This window comes from Polypterus senegalus, chromosome 13 (assembly GCF_016835505.1).
Source record: "Polypterus senegalus isolate Bchr_013 chromosome 13, ASM1683550v1, whole genome shotgun sequence".
Classification (NCBI taxonomy): domain Eukaryota; kingdom Metazoa; phylum Chordata; class Cladistia; order Polypteriformes; family Polypteridae; genus Polypterus; species Polypterus senegalus.
The window spans coordinates 102,216,602-102,242,810 of record NC_053166.1 but is presented as its reverse complement, the minus strand read 5'-3'; the positions used below and the strand labels follow the sequence as shown (position 1 = coordinate 102,242,810).

At 38.7% G+C, this 26,209-nt stretch overlaps 1 protein-coding gene across 1 annotated transcript in view; it reads right to left on the bottom strand.

Annotated features, from left to right (window-relative positions):
* Positions 1–26,209, bottom strand: part of LOC120543329 (excitatory amino acid transporter 2-like) — a gene marked incomplete at its 3' end in the record, with an annotated part of 393,535 nt that overhangs the window by 191,953 nt on the left and 175,373 nt on the right. The window lies entirely within an intron of this gene.

Here is a 26,209-nt window from a genome sequence, read left to right as displayed (position 1 = left end):
TACTACTATTAGCAGGCAGACTACTCCAGAGTTTGGCAAATTACAACTAAAGACTCTGTCTGTTGTTGTAGTTTCTATATACTTATTGGACTTTGGTAATAGTTATGTTCCAACAAGGACATCAATGTGTTGGAAGTAGCAGAGATATAATGCATTTTCAATATTATTCTGGCTCATAGCTGAAGAAATAAAATTCTACATGATCCTTAAATTTAAAAACTGCAATTACCATAATTGTAACTGCAATACTTGCAGTGAGGGGCCTTTGTTGCAACCAAATGCATCTAAAAACATGAAAAAGGTAAAACTAGCAAAAAACGTCTCCTTTAACAAAAATACATAGCAGGCAGCACAAAGTAAACATCAGATCTACAAACACTTTTTGACCTACCTACAAAGGCTGTAAAACCCTTTGCCATTTGGTGGGTTGCTTACCAACTTCCTTGCCAGAGTTAAAAAAAGTCTTTCACTCTCTAAATTTCTTTTTTCTTCTGACCCTAGGCTCTTCCTCTTGCTAGTAGAGTGTTTTGTCCATTCTCCTCCAGTGTGCATAATAAGTTAGCTATGGCACAGATGTAGCTGTAAATCACATCTGACCAAAGGACATAGGTAATTTAAGGGTTAGAGTGGGCCTATTATTGGTTCAGAAGTGCCAGGTTAGAACTTAGAGAAGGGATTATTGGTGTCACTGTACCCTTTGGCCTTCAGTAGCCTGTAAAGTGTTAGGTCTTTTCTGTCAAAGACGCATCCTGGCTCACCATGTTTTCTTCTAGGATCATGTACCATTTAGCAGGCAGAAGATGCTGTTGATTTTTCAATTCTTTTTACAAGGACATTGAGCTGTTTCTTTTAATAAGCAGTTGTCTAATATCCTCTAATATCCTGCAACTAGGATCCCTATTTGCCTTTTGATGAAAAAGCTCAGTGCAATTCATGAATCAGATGTTACTAGTGTCCCCCATAGTTCGACAAGACTGAAGACGGATACTCAAAGGTACTCAAAGGTACCTCAATCATAAATATGAAATACATAATTAAAGAGATGAAGTGAACTTATCAGTCCAGAGGTGAAAATGAAAGAAGGAAAACACAGAAGAATAAACATATGACCAAAGAGGTAAAAAGTGAAATAACAAGATTTTTGTAAACTGACTATAATCTTGTCCTGATTTTGAAAAAGTACTCTCTAAAAATTTTATACTGCAATATTTTACCATTCATTGTCATAACTCTCACAAATGTTTGCCATAGTATATAGTAATGAGAAAAGCAGAACATCCAGCTTTAACATTTTACAAATGTCTATATTTTCAATTTACTATAAACATAACCAAGACGGTGGGAAAAAATGTGACTAGGTATTTATGCTTAAACTAAATCCTGCTGAGTGAAGAGGAACAGCAAATTCAGATTTAACAATAACATCCATCCATCCATCCATCCATCCATCCATTATCCAACCCGCTATATCCTAACCACAGGGTCGCAGGGGTCTGCTGGAGCCAATCCCAGCCAACACAGGGCGCAAGGCAGGAAACAAACCCTGGTCAGGGCACCAGCCCACCGCAGTAACAATAACACAATAAACATAAATTTTGAAATAAACAACATACATTCAATAATTAAAATAACTTATTTTTTTAGATTTTTGTTTAAAACATTAAGAAAAATGTATTATGGAACTGCAAAAATACAGTAACTTTAACTTTTCACCATTTTTGTGAAAAATAAAATAAATAAATGACTCTTTCAAATTTCCCCTTGGGCAGATATACAGAGCTGGTCACAGTATTATACACAGTGCTGCAGGATAGGATTTCTGTACAACCTTTAAGTGGATTAAGTGGGTTTGAGTAAGATAAGTGAAAATATAATTTCACATTTCTAAATCATTTATTATTGTAGTGTTGCTGAGCAACACAATGGATGGATTCTCTGCTCTTTACATGGCTCTTGGAGGTGGCTCGCTATCCTTAAAAGGACTGCTTGTCTTTTTCCATACTAGTTGGAAAAAGCATGTGCGACTGTGTAATTTTACATTTTTTTTGCCACTCCTGCCATTGATGATGTAACTAGACTTGATGTTTTTTGAACTAGACTTGATGTTTTTACAGACGAATTAAGTGGATATGACTGGCGAACTTTGTTGGGCTGAATGGGCTTTTCTTGTCTAGATTGTTCTAATGTAATAATTGCCAGCTCAATCGTTTTGGTGACTCATCTATGGGTGATGTAACTTGTCCAGTGCTATTAGTTTGGATATATAAAATATTATTTCACTAAAATAAATCAATTAATGCCCATATTAACAGAATTGTTTTTCTGTTTGTGTGATAGGGCTTCAAAATGACTAAAAATGGCTCTACAAGCTGAAAACCAGGCATTCTTCCCAATAGCTGGGTCATCTGACTTCTGGCATCCTAAGGGATCATTTCATCCTTCCTCCCTGATTACAACTCCCTTTCTCTCTCTTTCAACCTGATGGCCCAGCATGTACCACTCCTTAGCAGTCTTTTCATTGGCACTAGGTACAGTATGTGCTGGACCTTTCATGCTGCCAGTTTCTCTCTCTCTCTCTGTCTGTCTCTCTCTTTTCCCACAGGGGCTGTCTGAGGAGATATATCCTGGCCTGTGACTCCCTTATCCGGGCAACCTCTTGTACTTAATGCTCTATAAAAATAAACACATTATTATATGAAACAAATAACATAATTTAAACTTAAACAGGAAGTACAGAAGAAGAGAAGAAAAAACATAGTAAGCCAAAGTACGTTATTAAACATTGACCTTCAGCTGGAGAACTCTAAAATTTAACAGGCAGTAGTAACATAATAACTGCATAGAAATAAAAATGATGTATCTGTTTGTAACTACTAGGGTATGTAGCAAGCAATGCAAACAACGTTCAGTTTTATGAAATATTTTTCAAACAATTATCTAAAGTTATTGACAGCCATATGGCTCCAAATTTGCTGATTGACTCCTTGATGCACACTGTCTCTGAGCCAGTATAGTCTTGGAATGTTTTCTTTTCAGAGCCTGTGGAATTTTCCCCATGTTGCCATTGCAGAATGTATTAAACTATGGAACCTAAATCTTGACACCGAATGTACCCATGTGTAGGAGGATAGGACAGACATTGAAGCTAATAAAAAGTTTTCTTACTGATGGTGAATAAAAAAGTATTCTTTATTTATTCTAAAGGCAGCACAAAATACATGGTGTCAGAAGCTGCAGGATGACTCAAGGACTCCACCACAGCAATCTGTTTTCAATTAAAATATTCATGAAGAAATAATAGTTATAACACAAAACAGATGCTATTGTAATATTTCAGACCCATTGCTATGATTATTATAATTGATCTTTACTAATATTATTGCATCATTTTTTAGAGAGAAAGCATTCCACTATACTCTATCCTCGCCATCTTCACTATGGGATGCTCTATTCCCCTTTGGTTTACAATTCAAAATAACTGGTGTGAATTATGCATGTTCGCACACCCTTGTGCCTCTCATAATATTTTCAAATATTTTTTCCTAAACTTACTATACATGCCTTGTCCAACCCGGTGATTTGTAGATAACAATCTTTCACTTGGTGGATTTGTAGATCCCTCCAAACAAATGTGTCTGGTACAGAAACTAAACAATCTTTGCCATTACAGAGCAAATGAGATTCAGCAGATGAACACTTTTTGTCTTGCACTTGATATAGCAGTCAATCATGAGAGTCCTTTCATTCAACAGCTGTCATATCATCTCTTCATCTCAGTGGCATTTCACCTTCTATTTATGTTACTAATCCATAAACACTTTGCTTTTGCAGTGAATGTATGTACAACCATATTATGCCATAAGGTTTACTTAGCTGGACTTATAATCTTTGTTTTCTGCTGTTCTTCCACCCTGGGTAAGCATGTATGTGCAGCACACCAAGAATCATTGGTACAGTAAATTAACTTTGAATCTTCATAGAACACCACCTTTTCTTTATTGATAAAGCACTACCACTGAATTGGAGAGGTTTGAACAACCACTAAGTTGAGTGGCCAAAATAAAATAATTGCTACACTAAATGAAGAAGGGTGAAAGAGGTAGTGCAAATATATAACAACATAACATAACAGAGCACCATTAATGGAAATCCTACAGTCTCAGTTCTCAATCTCATATAATATATCATGAATGACCACTAGATAAACTTATATTGCAAGTTATTACATTTTAACCAGATTAGTGAAAATACACTAAACAAAAGAAACACATTACATCAGTTATTAATCACAGATGTTTTAAACTATAACAAGATGTTATATATTTCAGCATATGGGTGCATTCATTTTTATCTATAAAGCAAAACCTTATAACAAACTGTTGCTTATCTTATCAAGATACATATCTCTTAAATTATTACAAAAGCACATTCTTTCCCATATAGCACATATATTTTCTGTTGTATAACTGACTTCATACTCAACCCATCTAAGTGCATTATCACTGAGCACTAACTTTACAATATATTGATCGATTAACAAAAGCTTCCTAAAATTAACCACTAACAGTTAAACAAAGCTCAATGAATGAGAATTCGAAATGCAGAGCTAACATAAATATTAAAAAGAAACCCCAAGCTTAGTTTGAAGCACTAAGTTGTCATGTGCAGTGGAAATGAAGCACAGAGCATGGTTAGAAGCACTAAACTGACATATGCACTAGAAATTAAACCCACCAAGCATTGTTTAAAGCACTACTATGACATGCACAATAGAAATGAAGTTCAAATCACTAAGCTAACATGCACACTTTATGAAGCATCAACACATTCAAAGCTATTGTGTTGTACACAAATTATTTGACATTCAGCCCTCATCTTCTTGTGACATTACACACTCAGTTGATATACTACAGTGACAGACTAAAACAACATTCCAGATTCATGATCATTATTGTGGTTGTGATGTGATAAGGTGCAAAAAGTATATTAGGACATTCACTGCAAAGTGTATTACACTTCATATTTGAGTGTTTGAAAGCACTAGTGTCTTACTGAATGTATATTTTAGAAAAACATAGCATAAACTACTGTCTATCATGCTTAAATGTTTGTCTTTGTTTCTGAGCACTATATATCACATTCATTTTTGGATAAATTGCTACAAACAGTTTCAGCCAATTAGCACATTCCAAACATCCAGCATGATAGTGTGAACTTTCATTTTTAGGAGAGTTGAGACAAACACTTCATTTACTTGTCTTGAGCTGAGACTATTTACTATTAAGTTTTGTTTGGTTTACCATTTAATGTAACAAGTTAGTTCTTAACTCAATATGGAAATGCACACTCATTCCTCCTAAAGTATATACTGAAATAAAAGGAAGTTGTCATTTTTAATTTTTCCTGTTATTTTGCATTGTAATTCTTTGGTGTCATGTATTATTTTCATCACTACTAATGAGTACCACTTCATTGAGATTGTCTCATATGGTGTATACTGTATGCAGACATTTTAAAGGGAGCTTTTATTGAATTGACGGTAACAGACTTGTCATATTCCTAAAATTACTTAATTTCTATAATAAAGACAATTAAACATAAAATCAAAAATCAAGGAGGCTGTGAATTTGTGTGGACTGTAGTTTAATTTCTGTGACTTTGGCTCAGAACAGAGAGTTTGTACAGTCAACAATTCATACTGTCCTAAATTATACCTTGGAAGCTGTTTTTCATATTTCCTAAAGGCAAGCACTTTTCATTTTTTTTTTTATTTTGACATTAGAACATTAGAAAATTAGAACAACCTAGACAACAACAGTCCATTCCACCCAACAAAGCTCACCAAGCCTCCTTAATTCTTCTAAAAAACCTCACGTCTGGGTTTGAAAGTCCCTAAAGACTTACTGTCTACCACACTACTTGGTAGCTTATTCCATGTGTCTATGGTTCTCTGTGTAAAAAAAAACAACTTCCTAATGTTGTTGCAAAATTTACTCTTAACAAATTTCCATCTGTGTCATTATGTTCTTGATTAACTCATTGTGAAGTAACAGTCTCAATTCACTATACTAATTACCTTCATAATTTTAAATACATCAATCATGTCTGCTCTTAATTTTATTCTACTTAAATTGAAAATACTAAGCTCTTTTAATCTTTCTTCATAATTCATCTCCTGTAGCCCTGGAATCAGCCTAGTCACTATTCTCTGGAGTTCTAGCACTACTTTGTCTTTTTTGTAGCCTGGAGACCAAAACTACCTGCAGTACTACAGATGAGGCTTCACCAGTTCGTTATAAATCTTCAGCATAACCTCCTTGGACTGTACACATCATGCTTTATAACCTAACTTTCTGTTAGCGTTCTTAATGGCTTTTGAACACCATCTGGAAGTTGATACAGCAGAGTCCACTATGACTCCTATATCCTGCTTATAAGTTGTACTTTCGATTTTTACACTTCCCTTAGTGTATTCAAACCTAATATTTTTACTTCCTACATGTAATGCTTTTCAACTAATAACATTAAATTTCATCTGGGACAAGTCTGCCCAACCCTTTATGCTGTCCAAAGAACTGTGTAATGATTCAACTGATTCCAAAATATTTGCCAATCCACCTATCTTGGTATCTTGTGCAAACATAATCAGCTTTTTACTTATGTATCTGTCCAAATCAGTTATATATATTAAATATAGCAGCAGTCCTAGCACTGATCCCACATCACCCTGAACTCCCTCTTGTTTTAGTGTGATGCCCAACCCCTCATGTGGAACCTAATCAAATGCTTTCTGAAAGTTAAGATATCTATAATCTTATGCTCCACTTGGTCATACTCTTTTGTTGCTTCCTCATAGAATTCCAGCATGTTAGTAAAACATGACCTCCTTCTTCTGAACCCATGCTGACTGTTCAGTAAAACTTCTGTTCTTGCCATGTGTTGCTCAATCTTATCCTTAATAATTCCTTCCATTAATTTTCTTGTGATGCATGTTAAGCTTACTGGCCTATATTTGCTTGGATCTGTATGGTCAATCTTTATTTAACAGGATAATATTTGTCATTTTCCGGTTCCCCAGTGCACAGTGACTTCCAAATAATAGGTGTCAATGGTTTATATATGTATTTGCTAAACTCCTTAAGATGTAACAGATAAATATTATGTGGCCCTGGCGATTTATTTGATTTCAGCCTATTAATCTAAGCAGGACTTCTCCCTCTATAATTTCTAAATCACTCTCCTTAATAATCCCTGTTACTGCAGGGAGGTTATCTACTTCTTTACTTGTGAAGACTTCAGAAAATTGTTTGTTTAGAGAATCCATTATTTCACCTCCTTATATAGCTCTTTCTATACAATTTCTGGCTTTTCTCTTTTAAAGACTATTTTATAGGTAAGAATAAAATGGACACAACTGAACATAAGAAATTTAATAATGAGAGGAGGCCATTCAGTCCATCAATCCCAGTTGTTTAGTTAACAGCTAAGCTGTCCCAATATTTCATCCAGATATATCTTAATGGTTGTCAAGGTTTCTGCTTCAACTACATGTCTTGGCTGTTTGTTCCAGAGTAACACAACATTTTACGTAAATAAGTGTTTTCTGGCTTCAGTTTTAAATGTACTCCTTCTTAATTTCTGCTGAAGTGCTCAAGTATATGATTCACCCTTAAGCCGAAAGAATTTTGCTGGATTTGCTTTATGAATGACTTTGAGGATTTTAAATACCTGGACTAGGTCCCTATGCAATCTCCTCTTCTTGATACTAAAGTAATTCTGTGAGTTTGTCAGAGTAGGCCATGTCTTTAAGCTCTGGTTTACTCTCCTCTGCACAGCTTAAGTGCTGCTATGTCTATGTTGTACCATGTTGAGCAGAACTACACATAATACCCCAGATGAGGTTTTACTAGTGCATTATATAGTTTGAACATACCATCCCTTGACTTAACACTGGAATAACCAATGCCTACGAAACAACTTGTAAACCTGGTCCACCTTAAATCCATTCACACCTCTCCATTCAGCGTCTTTTGTGTTGTGAATGTGTTGATAAGACCAAGCAGCAAGCAGCCTGCCATCCCAAAACCCCCTCCCCCCAACTCATCCATCGCTGCAGAAAGGGCAAAAAGCTCTCCCAGCTCAAGCCTTGTTTATCAGGGAGTGAGGTAGTACCTATATCTGTATATTTCCTTATGACAGAGGGAACTCTGCAGTCTAATTGTGATTTTACGCTGTAGGAAGATAAATAAATCAATGTAAATAACTTTCGATCTGGCTTTTATATAAGTAACATATAAATGTTTTTATATAAAGAGTATCACAAAACATAATCACAAACTGGACTTTGCACGATACCTTGGCGAGCTCTATAAGCCATGCTTTTTTTATTGAAGGACAGGTGTGGGTTTAGACTGACTGACAGGATGGCGCCCAAGCTGCTGCTGCATCAAAACGGTTCCATCTTTCACCTTGACACCTGGGGCCTCATGTGTAAATGGTGTTTACGCACAGAAATGTTACATAAGAACGCTTCTACATTCAAATTGCGATGCATAAAACCTAAACTTGACGTAAAGCCATGCACATTTCCACGGTACCTCATACCTTGTCGTATGCAAGTTCTCCGTTTAGTTTTGCAGACTGGTGGCACCCAGTGTCAAAGCAGTGCTACTGTTCCTGTGTGGTTTATCTTTCTTTTTCAGATCCATGTCCCTGACACGGCTTTATAAATACACTGAAATTAACTGCATATTGTTTATTAGTTTAATGCATCTGATTGTAATTAACCAGTAACAATATAATGGTCCACGGAACGGTCAAACTATTCCAAATACCATAACTGCTTTAACATTTTTAGTCTCACTGCCCTTCTTCTTCTTCTTTCAGCTGCTTCTGTTAGGGGTTGCCACAGCGGATCATCTTTTTCCATATTACTCTCACTGCACCACTCGGAGCAGCTGATCGGAAAGAGAATTCTCGGTATACAGCATCAAGCACATGCTGCCTCAGCCATGCTTCCTATTTGAACTGCCCTCACATGGCAAATGCTTCAAACCTTTCCTGTATGGACCTCGCAGTTCAGAAAGAGTTTCATCCCAAGAGCTCTAAACACACTCAATCAGTCCATCAACTGCTCCTTGTAGAACTGTTTGTACTTATAAGTACAATTACCTCACTGCAAACTTGCACTACAGTTATAATTTTGCACAACCTGAACCACTTTTTCTGAGGTGTTTACAAGTGAACAAGTGGATAACCTCCCAGAGGTAAACGCAACTACTAAGGAGGTACTGAGGGATTTGGAAATTGTAGAGGGAGAAGTGCTGCTCAGATTAAATAAGATGAAATCAAACAAATCACCAGGCCCAGATAATATTTATCCTCGTGTTCTTACGGAGACTAGTGAGTACATATATAAACCCTTGACACATATTTTTAGGAAGTCACTGTGCACTGGAGAGATTTCAAAGGACTGGAAAATGGCAAATATCATCCCATTATATAAAAAGGGTGACAGGGCAGATCCAAGCAACTATAGGCCAGTAAGCTTAACAAGCATCACAGGAAAATTAATGGAAGGAATTATTAAGGATAAGATTGAGCAACACATGGCAAGGACAGGAGTTATTCTGAACAGTCAGCATGGGTTCAGAAGAGGGAGGTCGTGTTTTACTAACATGTTAGAATTCTATGAGGAGGCAACAAAAGGATACGATCAAAGTGGAGCTTATGATATTATTTATCTGGACTTTCAGAAAGCATTTGATAAGGTGCCACATGAGAGGTTGGGCATCATGTTAAAAGAAGTGGGAGTTCAGGGTGATGTTTTTAGATGGGTGCGGAATTGGCTCAAACACAGGAAGCAGAGGGTGATGGTGCGAGGAACCTCATCAGAACTGGCCGATGTTAAGAGTGGTGTTCCGCAGGGGTCAGTGCTAGGGCGCTGCTATTTTTAATATATATCAATGATTTAGATAGGAATATAAGTAACAAGCTGGTTAAGTTTGCAGATGATACCAAGATAGGTGAATTAGCAGATAATTTGGAATCCGTTATATCATTACAGAAGGACTTGGATAGCATACAGGCTTGGGCAGATTTGTGGCAAATGAAATTTAATGTCAGTAAATGTAAAGTATTACACATAGGAAGTAAAAATATTAGGTTTGAATACACAATGGGCGGTCGGAAAATCGAGAGTACACCTTATGAGAAGGATTTAGGAGTCATAGTGGACTCCAAGCTATCAACTTCCCAACAGTGTTCAGAAGCCATTAAGAAGGCTATCAGAATGTTAGGTTATATAGCACGATCTGTGGAGTACAAGTCCAAGGAGGTTATGCTCAACCTTTATAATGCACTGGTGAGGCCTCATCTTGAGTACTGTGTGCAGTCTTGGTCTCCAGGCTACAAAAAGGACATAGCAGCACTAGAAAAGGTCCAGAGAAGAGTGACTAGGCTGATTCCAGGTCTACAGGGATTGAATTATGAGGAAAGATTAAAAGAGCTGAGCCTTTACAGTTTAAGCAAAAGAAAATTAAGAGGTGACATGATTGAAGTGTTTAAAATTATGAGGGGAATTAGTACAGTGGATCGAGACTGGTATTTTAAAATGAGCTCATCAAGAACACAGGGACACAGTTGGAAACTTGTTAAGGGTAAATTTCGCACAAACATTAGGAAGTTTTTCTTTACACAAAGAACGATAGACACTTGGAATAAGCTACCAAGTAGTGTGGTAGATAGTAAGACGTTAGGGACTTTCAAAACTCGACTTGATGTTTTCTTGGAGGAAACAAGTGGATTGGACTGGCAAGCTTTGTTGGGCAGAATGGCCTGTTCTCGTCTAGATTGTTCTAATGTTCTATGGGAATGGGATCAAATATGATGAAACACTTTAAGTGTGTATTTTCATATGATGACGATATCATTTTAAGGATGAAATGCAGCAAAATATGTTTATTATATTATAGAGATAAAACTTTAACTTCATTTAAATAATCGATATTGTTAATAATTAAAGGAATCGGTGTCGCTATGCTAGCAAGGATTTGGCGCTCCACTCACAGATTGTTCCTGCCCCGCACTGTATGCTTCACTGGGACTGGCGTGAAGGATAAAATAATTAAACAAGTACTATGAAGATATTTCAATATTCCTTAAACGTTTTGAAGAATCGGTGTTATAAGCTTACAGATGGCTTAACGTCTATTACAGAGCTGATTGTGTGGCAATCGGTTACTTGGAGAAAGAAAAGGAAAGACAGGAATTGGAGGTTAGTACGTTTGAAAGAGACAGTACTGCAGGGGCGGCCTTAGGCATGTGCAAACTGTGCACCTACACAGGGCCGCCAAAGCCCAGGGGCTGCCATGCCAATATATATTGAATATAAAACAGAAAGAGAAAATAACGACACAGGCTAAAAATGCAGTGGCAAATTTCGGCAAAAGTTAAATGCTTGTGTCATGAGCACTAGACGGCTATGCAGTGTCCACAACGGACATGGCCATCCACCGTGCATAAGATACCATATTGACATTGGTGAGCGAAGGGGCCACCGATTCTTTCTCTGCCCAGGGCCATCACGAGCCTAGAGCTGCCCCTGAGTACTGCTGCAAGAAATTATTTCATCAAAGGTCATGCACAATCACTGCACCACTGTGTTCCCATGTTTAATAATGTGCTTTAACTCCTATCATCATGAAAATGATATCACGTATACATCTCTGTATTTTAGTTAATAATAATAATATAATAATATGTAATATCATGAATGTAATGGATTCTGTGTCCTGTCAGAGGAAGAGAAAGCCGGTTTAAGAAGCACATAATGATTCACACAAATAGCGCACATAGAAGAACACATACAAAACAAAGTATTTAATATGCTACTTTAATTACGATTTGATTTGAGAAACTGGTTAAATAAACGATTTTAAGATGAAGTTTATGATGTTCTCCTTTAATGACAAAATAAACTACGTGATTAAAGTGGAAATTTCGAGACTGAAGTTGACATTTCGTGCTTTTTCCCCCACTGTGTGCCTTTTTTTTCTGTACCCTAATAAGCTTTCATATGACACTCAGATGGTGAACTATGACTTGCCTTTTCATGGCGACTTTGATATCTGACAACTTCTTTTTTATTTCGGGCACTGTGTGACTTTGTGAACTTGTGCTTTCAAGTTTCTCCAACATGCTATGTCAGTTGATGAGCTTCATTTTGTTGTTTATATCACTGTTTAAACCAACAAATAGTACATTTTTCCTTGCCTCCACTTGGTATTCGCTGAAATTCTTGCTTCTTGCTTTTCCCATTGTCTTTTCACAGAACACTGAGCTTAAGGGTTATTTATATTGCTTTGCATATTGAAAGAAGAGTAATTCTGGGAGGAGTTGGGGCGGGACAGCAGGTGCGTGCACGAGCGTTACTTTTCAGTTGGCAAACGCACAGATTTATGCATCTGGATTTTTCTGTGCGTAAGCACATTTCGGCTTTTGTGCTTACGTCATGTTATAGTGTGAGTTCTACAAACGGCGTTATGCATGAGGCTCCTGGTGCAGCTGCATTGTTCTTATATGTGAGTGGACGTTTCTTGCGGACAGGGAAGGGCTTCTGTTCTCTTTCTCCGATGTAGAACCCTCATCCTCATTTGAGTTCACCTCTGTTATAGTATGTCTTTATTTGAAAACAGCAGTGTCAGATCAGGGCAAGCGTGAACGTGACTGAGAGGATAAACTGAATAAAAAAAGGCTAACCTTTACAAGCACCATACATTTACACCATCTGTTACAGACTCTAATCAAATGTATGTTTTATTGTATAATTGTAACAATAAGTGCAGCTCACTATTCAAAATGTTTATTTTGTGACGCCGCAAGGCTCGAGCCCGCAACCTGTTGATTATGAGTCAGCAGCTCCTACTGGTATACCCACAAAGCAGTCATAACAACAACATATACTAACTTGATTTCCTTTTCTTATAGTCTTGAATACCTTTGGTGAAAGTGCTTATTTGATATTTGGACTTCAGTCTTCACACATTATACATTTCATGTCAAAATTTTGTTGTTAGTACTAAAACATGAAAAACATTTGTCTTTTAGGTATGTGTTCAACATTTCTGTCATGCTACCTTTACATACATCTTTGTAGGCATGGAACAAGCATGAAATGTATGTGTTCCAAATAACAATATATTATTTAGCCTATACAGCTCTAGGTACTGCCTCACTCCCTGATAAACAAGGCTTGAGCTGGGAGAGCAATCTTTGCGGCAGGAGGATGGGATAGTAGGCTGCTTGTGCTTATCGACACATTTACAAAACAAAAGATGCTAATGGAGAGGTACGAATGGATGTAAAGTGGGCCAGGTTTATGAGTTGTTTCATAGGCTTTGGTAATTCTAGTGGTAAATTCAGCATTTTTTTTATGATATAACGTGATATTGTATATGCCTCTTTAATTGCTTCTGTGCATTGCTCGAAAATGTTATGTCAATATATACTCCTAAATCTTTTTCAGAGGTTGCTTCCTGTATGACAGTGTCTCCCTTCTTGTACAGTAATCCCTCGCTACTTCGCAGTTCACTTTTCGCGGATTCACGACAGGTTTTTCAATATAGTAGTAGTATTTCCTAGTCTAAGAACAACAAAACAAGTTCGGTGACTAAGTGCGTTGTAACACAGGCTGTGATTGGTACATGGGAGGGAGACAACAAATCACAGCTTCCCGCTTTCTAATCGGGCCCGTGATTGGTGCTTTGACTGATGTCCAGATCCCACAGCACCTCCCCTTGTCTCTCTGTCACTGCCATTTCGCTTCAAGCTTTCTCGCCGAGCGGTTTACTTTACACTGTACTGTGTGTGATTTTTTTGTGGTTTCTTTGTGTTGAACTTCGCTTCAATTTTCACCCCCTGCAATGGCTCCCAAACGTGCTCCTTCTTCCAAGGCTAGTGCTGAGCCTAAACACCAATGAAGAATGATGACGATCGCTGAGAAGGTGAAACTTCTGGATATGTTGAAGGAAGGGAGAACGTTCATGGCTGTGGCTGCAGACTGGCTAAGGATCTGCAAGAGCGGTCACAGGAATGGGACAATGATATGGTTCGATCGGTCCAATTTTGCAACAAGGTCGACGACGTCATGACCACCTACAAGCTGCTCTTCGACCAGAAAAAGAAGCAGCGGCACCAGCTGCCGATCACAATGTTTTTGCAGCCTTTCAAAAAAGAACCAGTTCCTACTACTACTACGAATACACCTTCGGATACCGTGGAAGAGGTGCCCCAGGAAATGGCACCTCTATCTGAAGAAAAAGTAAAATACAGTCATCGGCTGTGCAATAAAAGTCATCATCACCTTCATCGTCATCATTTTTACTGCACAGCATATTCATCACTGTCATCACGTCATATATAGGTACGTGTACTTCGCTATACAGTAAAAGTAAACTTATCTACCTATTTTATATTGCTTAACAGTTGTCCCTGTTATTAATAGAGTAGAGGGTGGGTTGTAAACAGTATAGGGAGGGTTTAAAAATGTCCAAATACACGTTAAATTATTAAATAAATATGGTGTTCCTACTTTGCGGAAATTCAGTTATTGCGGCCGGCCTTGGAACCTATCTTCCGCGATAAACGAGGGATTACTGTATTTATAACTGATGTTCCTTTTGCCCTACATTAAACTGCTTTTTCCATGTGTTTGTCAGTTATGATTTGATCAGTCCAGAAAGGTTAGAATGCTGTTCAAAGTTGTTTGGTAAAAAAGAAAAAAAATGCAATAGTTGCAACTGTTACTGACACATCACTTTTGTCGATACTGTTATTTAAACTTTGTATTCGCTGATCAAATTTTCAGGTTCAGCACACTGGCTAAATGCAATTATAATGCCCATGTCAGCATTGCTACAACTTTGCAGATAAGAGGTAGGAGAAATGTGGATCCAGTATGGAAACCTGAAGGGATCCATTGGATTCGTAGTCCTGAAGGACTGTAGATAGAAGGACTCCCTGTTTTGGAGGACTTCCATCTGACCTGAAAGAACTTCCATCGAGCTATAACCTGTGTTGCAAAAACGAGATATATGAGTCATTAAAAAGTTTGGGGCACCCACCCATATAATTGATTTCCTGGCTGCAAAGTCGATTAAATGAATATAGCACTGCTGTGCACAAAACCGAGTCCAAAACAGAACTGAGGGAATAGGGAAAAGGTGGAGGCTTTTAAAGGGAAAGACAGGAAGTGAAGCCAAAGGGGTCGGGCTCATGAAGGTCTTCTGCCATTTGTGCGAGCCCGGATGTGACATCACAGGGGCCGGAGCCGGCAACGTCTCCTTCCATTTGCCTCGGTCCCGGAAGTTACGTCAAGGGGACCAGGTGGGATCTCCTGTGAATGGTTTGCAGGCAAGATAGAAAAAGAGTCAGTGCACTCTGCCACATCTCGGTATGTCTCGAAACTGCCCTTACTCAAGCCCTTTAGCTGCCTCCCATGCGCACGTGTGTGACACCTGCCACTGGAAAAGTATTCTCTGGTCTAACATAAAAGAAAGCTGTCCAACCTCCTCCAGCTGAATCAGAGTCAGGAGGCAGAAGGCAAAGCTCAGCTGGAGGAGGAAAAGGATTGTCAATTGGAAATTGTTGAGTGGACTGTAAAAGGTATTTGTGAAATAAATAAATTAGTTTGCACCCAAGACTGTTTTGGTGTGGTTGTGTGTGGGATTTTAGGACTCAGTTACACCCCTTTCTTTCACTATATATATGTATATGTTTACAGTACATACATATAAATATATATACGATATATTGTCACACACGTGCACTTAGGAGACAGCTAACAAACCCACAGGTGAGCGATTTATCGACAGATGGGGGTTGTTTTATGGTACTGATGCCTCTCTTTCTAATATTATAATTCCAAAGAAGACCAATAAACCAAACATACCTGCAATAACTCACATCTCAGAAAATGGCAATTTCACTTCCTCAATTCAGACGTCACTTCCGGCTTCGGGTGATGACGTCACTTCCAGTCCAACTCTGATGACATTGCTTCCGGCCTCCGATGATGATGCCACTTTTCCGGTCTCCTGTTGATGACGTCACTTCGGGTCCACCAACGATCATGTCACTTCCGGTACCTGATGATGACATCACTTCCGACCCAGCCTTGATGACGTCACTTCCACTTTAATCCTATCTGGCAGCCATTTTCTTATAAATACACACCTAACATCCTCTACAGTTGTCAAATGTTTTTAATTTTTTCAACGGTTGACCAATCTTTTGCTGCAAGCAATATACGGGGCAATTCCCCAAATCTTTATATTTGTTTGTGTACGTTAATTTCGTCACAATTGGCAAGCCGGCAGGATCAACAGTTCCAGAATGAGTGAGGGACAGGACCTGAACACCGTGCTGAACACTTTGGTCACAGAGCTTCAACAGGTGAAGATCCAACTGGGTGAAACCAGGACCCGTTTGGCTGAGTCGGAGGCCCGCGCAGCAGTAAGGGTAGAGACATCACGGTCAGTACCATCTTTATTAACGTATTTAACCGAAGGAGATGACATCAAAACCTATTTCCTGGTGTTCGAGTGTAATGCTAAATGTAACGCCTGGCCGCAGTCGGAGTGGGCCTACATTCTGGCGCCTTACTTGAAGGGGGAAGCGCAGAGGGCTTATTATGATCTAACGGAGGAGCAGGCTGCCGATTATGATACTCTCAAAAGAGAGATATTTAAGCACTACGGCATTTCAGCGGATCAGCAGGCGACAGACTGAAGAGAGTGGAAGTTCAATCCCGAGAGATCGATCTGTACCGAAGTGTACGAAGTATGGGGCAAAGTGGAACGCTGGCTGCGGCGAGATATAAACAGTCCCCAACGTATGGCCAAACTTTTTACAATTGAGACATTCATTAACGCTCTCGCAGACAAAGTCGCCCAGCAAGTCTGCAAACAGGAGGTCACATCTATGGATGACCTAGTTAAAATCGTAGAGCATTCTTGGGCGGTCTGCAATCCGAAGGGTAAGAACGGTACTTTCACCCACCCCGAACAGGTTTGTGTACCTCTTAATGAGCCTGACCGATCTCCTCCTGACGTCTCTACCTGGAAGAAAGAAAAATCAAGCTCTTCCCCATGCTGTTTCAAGTGTGGGGAGGTAGGACATCTATTTACTGCATGCCCATCCCCAGAGCCGATGGACTGTTCATTTCTAAAGAAGGACAGGTACTGTGCTATAGGTAATCCTTTATCTTTTCCATATACGGGAGCAGTAGTAATTAATGGCTTTAAGGTTACCGATATGTTCGAGTCTGGGAGTAACATTTCTATTGTTGCTTGCCGTTATGTTTAACCACAACAATAGCTAAACTATAAGATCAGTTTGAGATGCATTCACAGGGACACGCGATTTTACAATGCAGCGTCCTGTATCATCTCCGTGGAAAACGTCATGAAAACTATAACCGTAGCGGTAATGACAAATCCACCATACCCGGTGATACTAGGGCGGAACTGGTCATATACTAAAAGTGGTAACAACATTTCTATTCCTATAATCAATGAGGGTTTGGTAATGGAAAATAAAAATAATCTGTCTGTCTCCACGCCGTGTAATAGCTCCCCTATCCCTGATACTGTTAGTATAAATGATGGAGATGAAGGGACGTCAGGCTCTACAGGAGGCACATCAACTAACGTAGGACCTGCTTCGTCTGAAACTCTGCCTTTTAAGGTAGTCCAGGATCACCTGAATGATTTGTCTTCACAGTTTAAATGTACTCCTTCGTCCTTTAAAAGGGATCAGTGGAATGATGATTCCTTAAAATTTGCTAGAAATGCGGTAGTTTCAGTAAATGGACAAATGTCTACAGATACCATTCCACGAATGCCCTACTTTGTATTGAATAATGATTTATTATATAGAGTGGCTGAACATGAAGGTGAAGATAGGACTTTGCTGCTAGTGCCACGCACGTATCGTCGTCAAGTGTGTGAATTAGCACATGCACATTTACTCGGAGCCCATTTGGGGACCGAAAAAACTTAGGAACGGATTAAGTTCTGCTTTTATTGGCCAGGAATAAACGAGGAGGTCAGACATTTCTGTACATCATGTCCAGAATGTCAGATTTGTCAGGTTCCTAGGAGGGACCGTGCTCACCTTATTCCTTTACCCCTTATTGATGTTCCTTTTGAAAGAGTAGGAATTGACCTCATAGGACCCCTTGAACCTTCCATACGTGGTCACAAATACATATTAGTATTAGTTGATTATGTCACTCGTTTTCCAGAAGCAGTTCCTTTGCGTTCTGCAAATTCTAAAAATATCGCACGGGAATTAGTAGGGATATTCGCACGTGTTGGGATTCCCAAAGAGGTTTTAACTGACCAAGGAACTCCTTTCACTTCGGAGACATTCAGGGAAGTTGCTAGATTACTGCAAATTTTTCATCTGAAAATGTCGGTGTATCACCCTCAAACAGATGGGTTGGTAGAACGATTCAATCAAACACTCAAGCAGATGTTACGCAAGGTAGTTAGTGAGGATGGCAGGAACTGGGATCAGTTACTTCCCCTCGTACTTTTTGCTTATCGGGAAGTTCCTCAAGCCTCCATGGGGTTTTCTCCTTTTGAACTCCTATACAGAAGACAACCCCGAGGTCTATTAGATATACTAAAAGAAGAATGGGAAGAGGAGGCACTTCCATCCTCCAACATTTTGGAATATATCGCACAGTTATGCGATAGATTAAATAAAATTAAACCGGCCCTAAAAGATCATATGGAAAAGGCTCAAGCAGCGCAACACCCTCCGGGAATTTTTTCCAGGGGATCGTGTGATGGTGCTCGTACCTACTTTCCATTCTAAATTACCGGCTCATTGGCAAGGGCCGTACGAAATTAAGAAACGAAAAGGTCTCGTCAATTATTTGGTTAAACAACCTAATTGTCAACCGAATGAACGAGTGTACCATATTAACTTGCTGAAACTGTGGAAAGATCGAGAGCTGGTATCTCCCTCCGGTCTACCAACCCCTTAATTTCGGTTCTAATTTGTCATGGCATCAACGACAAGAATTAGAGAATACTATCTTGTCTATTCTGGGAGTAGTTAGAGAAGAACCTGGTCGCACTATGCTGATTGAGCATGACATTGTTACTGACCCGGGGGTGATTGTTCGAGAACACCCCTATAGGCTTCCTGAAACAAAGAAAACTGAAGTTGAACTGGACGTAAGGCGGATGCTAGACATGGATATTATTGTAGAAAGCTATAGTCCATTGTCTAGTCCAATCGTCTTAATTCCTAAACCTGATGGTTCGTGGAGGTTTTGTAATGACTTCCGACGACTCAATCAGGTTTCCAAATTTGATGCTTATTCCATGCCATCTGTGGATGACCTACTGGAGAGGTTGGGTAATGCTCAGTTTCTAACTACACTTGATATGACAAAAGGGTATTGGCAAATTCCCTTAACGGCCTCCGCTAAAGAAAAAAACGCCTTTAGTACTCCTAGTGGACACTGGCAATACAAGGTCCTCCCATTTGGTTTGCACAGGGCACCAGCGACCTTTCAACGTCTGGTGGATACACTGTTACAGCCCCACAATTACTATAGTGCAGCCTACCTGGATGACGCTGTAATCTATTCTGGTACCTGGGAGGAACATGTAAAGCATATGTTGAATGTGCTGACCACTCTAGCTCAAGCAGGTCTCCGGATCAATCTACAGAAATGTTTCTTTGGCCTGACCGAAGCTAAATATTTAGCCTACCTAGTTGATGGGGGTACAGTTCAACCACAGTGTTCCAAGATTAATGCCATTGTCAACTGGCCCCGTCCGATTACAAAGAGGCAGGTCCAGGCTTTCTTGGGTTTAATGGGTTACTACTGTTGTTTTGTTCCTCGTTTTTCCGAGAGGGCTGGCGCCTCTTACTGATTTAACAAAGAAAAGGGCTCCTCTTAAAGTGGTATGGGATGACAAAGCTGAAGCCTCATTCTGTGACTTGAAACTGGCCTTTACATCAGCACCTGTTTTAAGATCCCCTAATTGTTTTTATCCCTTTATTCTCCAGATTGATGCATCGGACACCATGTTGAGCCAATGCATCGATGGTGCTGTACACCTCAGCCGGAAACTGTTGGACAGAGAGACAAGATATGCAGCGGTGGAACGAGAGGATCTGGCGATCAAGTGGGCTGTAACACAACTTCGGTACTACCTGTTGGGGCGTGAGTTTACTCTGATTACAGACCATGCCGCTTTGCAGTGGATGGCACTAAATCGTGAGTCTAATCCACGGGTCTCCAGGCGGTTTCTGGAATTACAGTCTTACAGGTTCCAGGTCATTTATTGTTGGGGTTCTCTTCAGCCAATGCTGATGCTCTCTCTCGAAACTTCGACCTCTCGGTTGAGGGGAGGGCCATGTCACCTGAGGATCGTGAAAGTCCAATCCCAGTGAAACTCATAGCTGAAATATTCTCACATACGAGGATCAAATACCTCTAAACCTAGGACTCTAATTATTCATTTCAAGAGATTACAATTTAAGCTTAATGTAATGTCACTTCTCAGACAGAAACAAGAGATTATATTTGAAAATAACCATATTTATATTTTCCCTGATTTCTCACCCTCAACAGCTGCTAAACGTGCCGCTTTTTACACCATTAAACAGCGGTTACAGAAAGCCGAAAGATACAGCCTCTTGTATCCTGCCAAACTGAAAATGGATATTCAAGACAAATATTACATCTTCTCTACCACAGAGGAAGCAGAAAAGGAGTTAAGAAAGATGATCCCGACACTTATTTGAAATAAGATAGTCATACGATCCTGTCATGGGCATGGCAAGAACATGTTACCTGTTGTCTGATCCGCTTACAACGATACTGGCACCACAATTATACATCCTTTTCTCTTCTCTGCCACTTTCTGTTTATGTTTTAATTACAATTATACACGTATGTGTGGAAGAAATTTAAGTATTTTTTTTTTTTACTATTCTAGAGGAGACTGTTTAACATCATACCCTTGGTTTATTGTTATTGTTATTATTTCATTAGGGTTTACTATGCTTATCCAGGGCCACTTTTTAACACCATTCCCTGAGTTTACCCTCTTAATATTTCAAGACTGTTGAGGATTATATTTTATGCTTATAGTATTTAGACTTTATCGGCAATAGATATATCTACTTTTTAATCCTCAAACACCACTGCTGGGGGGCTTGTTTTGTTTTGGACTTGCACTATCTCTAGGTATGTCAGAGGACTGGGACTTTGAGAAGCGGGGTGCAGCCTCACGTGGGGAGGCAAAATGGAGGGGTGGGAGGATAAGGGGGGATAGTTAGAGAGCAAGCTATATCTAATTTATCCATTTAATCTTTATAATTATAATTAGCATCGTAACAATAGGCTGCATGGCAATAACTCGTGGGAAAATTGGAAATTAAGGATAAAGCTATCTCACTTCCAGTCATGACTACAAAATGACATCAAAAATTTAGAATCAATATATTCATGATGGGACAGTTAACTTTGTGAGCTGGAATGTTAAAGGCCTAAATCACGAATTAAACAGAAAGAAAGCATTCTCTCACCTAACAGGTCAAAACGCTAAAATAGTATTTTTACTGGAGGCCCACTTACTAAGCAAGGATCAGTTCCGGCTGCAAAAAGACTGGACTGGCCAAATGTTCCATTTCAGCTTTACAAAGTAAACTATAGGTGTGGGAATTCTCATACATAGAACAGTCTCATTTGTAGCATCAGATGTAGCATCTGATCTGAAAGGACATATGTGATTGTCATGGACAATTTATTTAACTGTAAAGTGATTTTGATAAATGTTTATGCACCCAATGTCGATGATAGGGAATTCATGCAAAATGTATTTGCATTCATTCCCAATGTGAACACTCATAAAATTATAATGGCTGGGGACTTTGTGTTTTAAATCCACTCTAAAATAGGTCTCCTGTCACAGGGGTGATGACGTCTAACACTGAAAAGACAATTACACAGTATTTAACTGACAACAACTTATCAGATCCCTAGAGGTTTCTAAACCCAAACTCAAGAATATATTCCTTCTACTCACCAGTGCATCATTGCTACTCAAGAATTGATTATTTCTTTATAGATAATAATTTCATGCATACGATTAAATCTTGCAAGTACGATGATATTGTTATTTCCGACCATACCCCTCTGATCTTGGATCTAAAAATCATTATGACCCACATACTCATCTAACAAATGGCATCTTAATCCACTTTTATTAGCAGACGAGAACTGTACAGAACTTATATCAAAACAAATCACTTTTTTTCTAGAGACAAATACATCCTGAGAGGTCTCTGCAGTTATACTCTGGGAACTCTAAAGGCATTCTTAGGAGGACAGATTATTTCATATCTTTCCCACAGAAATAAATTAGGAACCAAGAAGATACCAGAGCTAACCAGAGAAATTACTAGAATAGATCAATAACATGCCAGGTGTCCAAGTGAGGATCTTCACAGGAAAAAGCGGACATGGAGAGAAAGCTAATAAGCTCTAAGTTCAACAAATCCACAAGCAAGAAGTTCGCAATGCAATCCCAGCAATCACCAACATGAACGGAGATAAAATCATTGACCATAAAAGTGTAATGCACACATTTAGAGACTGCTATAAATCCTTATATTCAACTGAGTTTGAAGAAGAAAACACAATCTAATGCTTTTCTGAATTCATTACAGATATCACAACTAGATACTCTAAATGCAGAGGAATTGGATAAACCTCTGTCACTATCAGAATTACTAGATACTATAAAGCCACTTCAGAGTGGGAAAGCAGCAGGACCTGATGGCTGCCCTGTCGAATATTATAAGAAATTCAACACTCAGCTAGCTCCCCTCTTATTAGCAACATTTACGGAAGCTAGAGACAATCAAATTTGTACCTTAAACTTTTCACCAAACATTAATCACCATCTTTCCTAAACAAAATAAGGACTTAGTACAATGTGCATCATACAGACCAATTTCACTTCTGAATAATGATGTTAAGATACTTTCCAAAGTCCTAGTTAGAAGGATGGAGAAAGTGCTGCCTTTGGTAATATCACAAGATCAAACTGGATATACAGTAATCCCTCGCTATATCACGCTTCGACTTTCGTGGCTTCACTCTATCGCAGATTTTAAATGTAAGCACATTTAAATATATATCACAGATTTTTTGCTGGTTCGCCGCTTTCTGCGGACAATGGGTCTTTTAATTTAGGTTACATGCTTCCTCAGTTTGATTGCTCAGTTGATTTCATACAAGGGATGCTATTGGCGGTTGGCTTAGAAGCTACCCAATCAGAGCATGTATTACATATTAACTAAAACTCCTCAATGCTATAAGATATGTTTCCCGCGCGTTGCTTGTTTGCTTCTCTCTATCTTTCTCACTCTCTCTGCCTGACGGAGGGGGTGTGAGCAGAGGGGCTGTTTGCACAGAGGACACGGACGCTCCTCTACAAAATGCCGCTTTATCACGGTGCTTCTGTATACTTAAAAGCATGTATTGATTTTTTGATTGTTTGCTTTTCTTTGCGAGCGCTCTCTCTGACATTCTCTGCTCCTGACGGTGCTCCTTTATGACGGTGCTCCTTTGAAGATAAGATATGTTTGCTTTCTTTTAATTGTGAGAAAGAACTGTCATCTCTGTCTTGTCATGGAGCACAGTTTAAACGTTTGACTAAAGGGTGTTATTTCATGTCTAGAGGGCTCTAATAATGTTAACAGGGTGGGAGAGTTTATAAGGGCTTAAAATATATAAAAATAAGCATACAAACATATGGTTTCTACTTTGCGGATTTTCACCTATCGCGGGGGGGTCTGGAACGCAACCCCCGCGATCGAGGAGGGATTACTGTATTAAAGGCTGACACTTAGCTTCCAATCTTCGATGCCTGTTTAATGTAATATATTCACTGCAAAGTTAAACACCCCAGAGATATTATTATCGTTGGATACAGAAAATGCATTTGATATGATTGAATGGAACTACCTTTTCACTACATTGTAGAAATTTGGGTTTGGCCCAAACATTTGTCCATAGATCAAACTACTCTATACTAATTCAGAAGCTTCAGTTTGTATTAACAACATTAATTCAGACTACTGTACTTTAAACTGGAACGTGGTACCAGACAAGGATGCTCCCTGTCACCACTACTTTTTGCAATCGCCATTGAACCACTGGCAATTCACTGTCAAAATGCTTATCAGATAAATGGGATTATCAGAGAAAGACTTGAACAGAAAACTTCTCTATATGCAGATGATATGGTACTGTATATATCAGATCCACAAAATACTATACCTGCAGTCCTAACAGCACTTACAGAATTTCAAAAGATTTCTGGTCCCAGAATTAATTTGAATAAAAGCGTGCTCTTTCCAGGGAATTCTCAAGCATACAATATTAAATTGGATACCTTCCCTTTTATCATGGCAGATCAGTTTAAATACGTAGGAGTAATTATCACAAGTAAACATAAAGCTCTTTATCAACAAAATTTTGCCATCTGTATGGAAAAAATTAAGCAAGACTTGCATAGATGGTCAACCCTTCATCTAGCTGGAAGAATTAAAGTTGTTAAGATGAATATCCTTCCTAAGCTTCTCTTTTTATTTCAAAACATTCCAATATACATCACTAAATCATTCTTTAAGCAATTAGATTCAACCATAACCTCATTTATTTGGAACTGAAAACATCCACGTATCCAAGGTGCAACCCTACAAAGACCTAAGGCAGAAGGTGGCATCGTGGTACCTAACTTTCAGTTTTATTACGGGGCAGAAAACATACAAGTTATAAAAACCTGGAAACAAATTGATGAACATACACTGGCTTGGTCCACAATAGAAATAAAATCCAGCAGTACTTCCTTGCATCCCTGCTTTGTGCCCCAATAAATGCAAGTTATCGGCAATATACTAATGACCTAATTGTGCTTCACTCATTCAGAATATGGAACCAATGTAGAAAGCATTTTAAGATGGAGAATCTTTTATCTGTGGCACCTCTGCATGAGAACCACCTTTTTCAACCCTTGCAAACATATGAAGTTTTTAATATCTGGAAAACATTTGGGATTAAATTGCTTAGAGATCTTTATATAGACAACATCTTTGCATCCTATAAACAATTACATTCCAAATTTAACTTTCCAGCAACGCATTTCACTATCTTCAAATTAGAAACTTTGTTACACAGAACCTGCCTGATTTTCCTCATCTCCCACCTTCCTCTATGCTGGAAAAAATATTGCTCAGTTTCGAGGACTCGGACAGCATTTCTGCAATATATAAAATTATTTTACAGTCCCTCCATTTCAAAGATCCAAGAGGACAATGGGAAAAGGGTCTCTCATTTAACATATCAGAAAAGGAGTGGAAGGTAGCAATGCAGAGAATTCACTCGAGCTCCATATGCGCAAAGCATACAATTATTCAACTCAAAATAATATATCAAGCACATCTGTCTCGCTTAAAACTGTCCAAAATGTTTCTAAGGCAAGATCCAACCTGCAAATGCTGCAATCAAGTTCCAGCCTCACTGGGTCACATGTTTTGGGCCTACACCAAATGAACATCATTCTGGACAAACATTTTTAAGTGCATCTCAGACAGCCTTGGTGTCACAATCCCTCCTAATCCACTAACAGCTGTGTTTGGTGTTCTTCCAGATGGACTTAAAGTGGAGAAGGACAAACAAACTGTGATTGCCTTTACTACACTAGTGGGACGCAGACTTATCTTGCTAAACTGAAAGAATCCTAACTCTACTCTTTTAAGTCATTGGGTAACTGATGTTTTATATTATTTGAAATTGGAAAAAATCTAATTCTCACTTAGAGGATCTGTGCGGGATCTAATCAATAATATTTTAGAATAAGCTCTTAAAGCACTTAGGAAGTAGATTCTCTTCTCATTTCTTTATCTTTATCTGCCTATTAAACTCATTCATTTATTTATTTTTACTAGCTTTACGTTTTATTCCGTTGGCCATGCTCAGGAGTGGGGGTTGATTTGTTTTCAATCCTATTTTTTTTTAGAAAATTTATCTATTTATATGGAATGATTACAATAAAATCAATAAAATAAAAAATAGAGTTACATTGTCTCATTTTTCAAATAAAATATT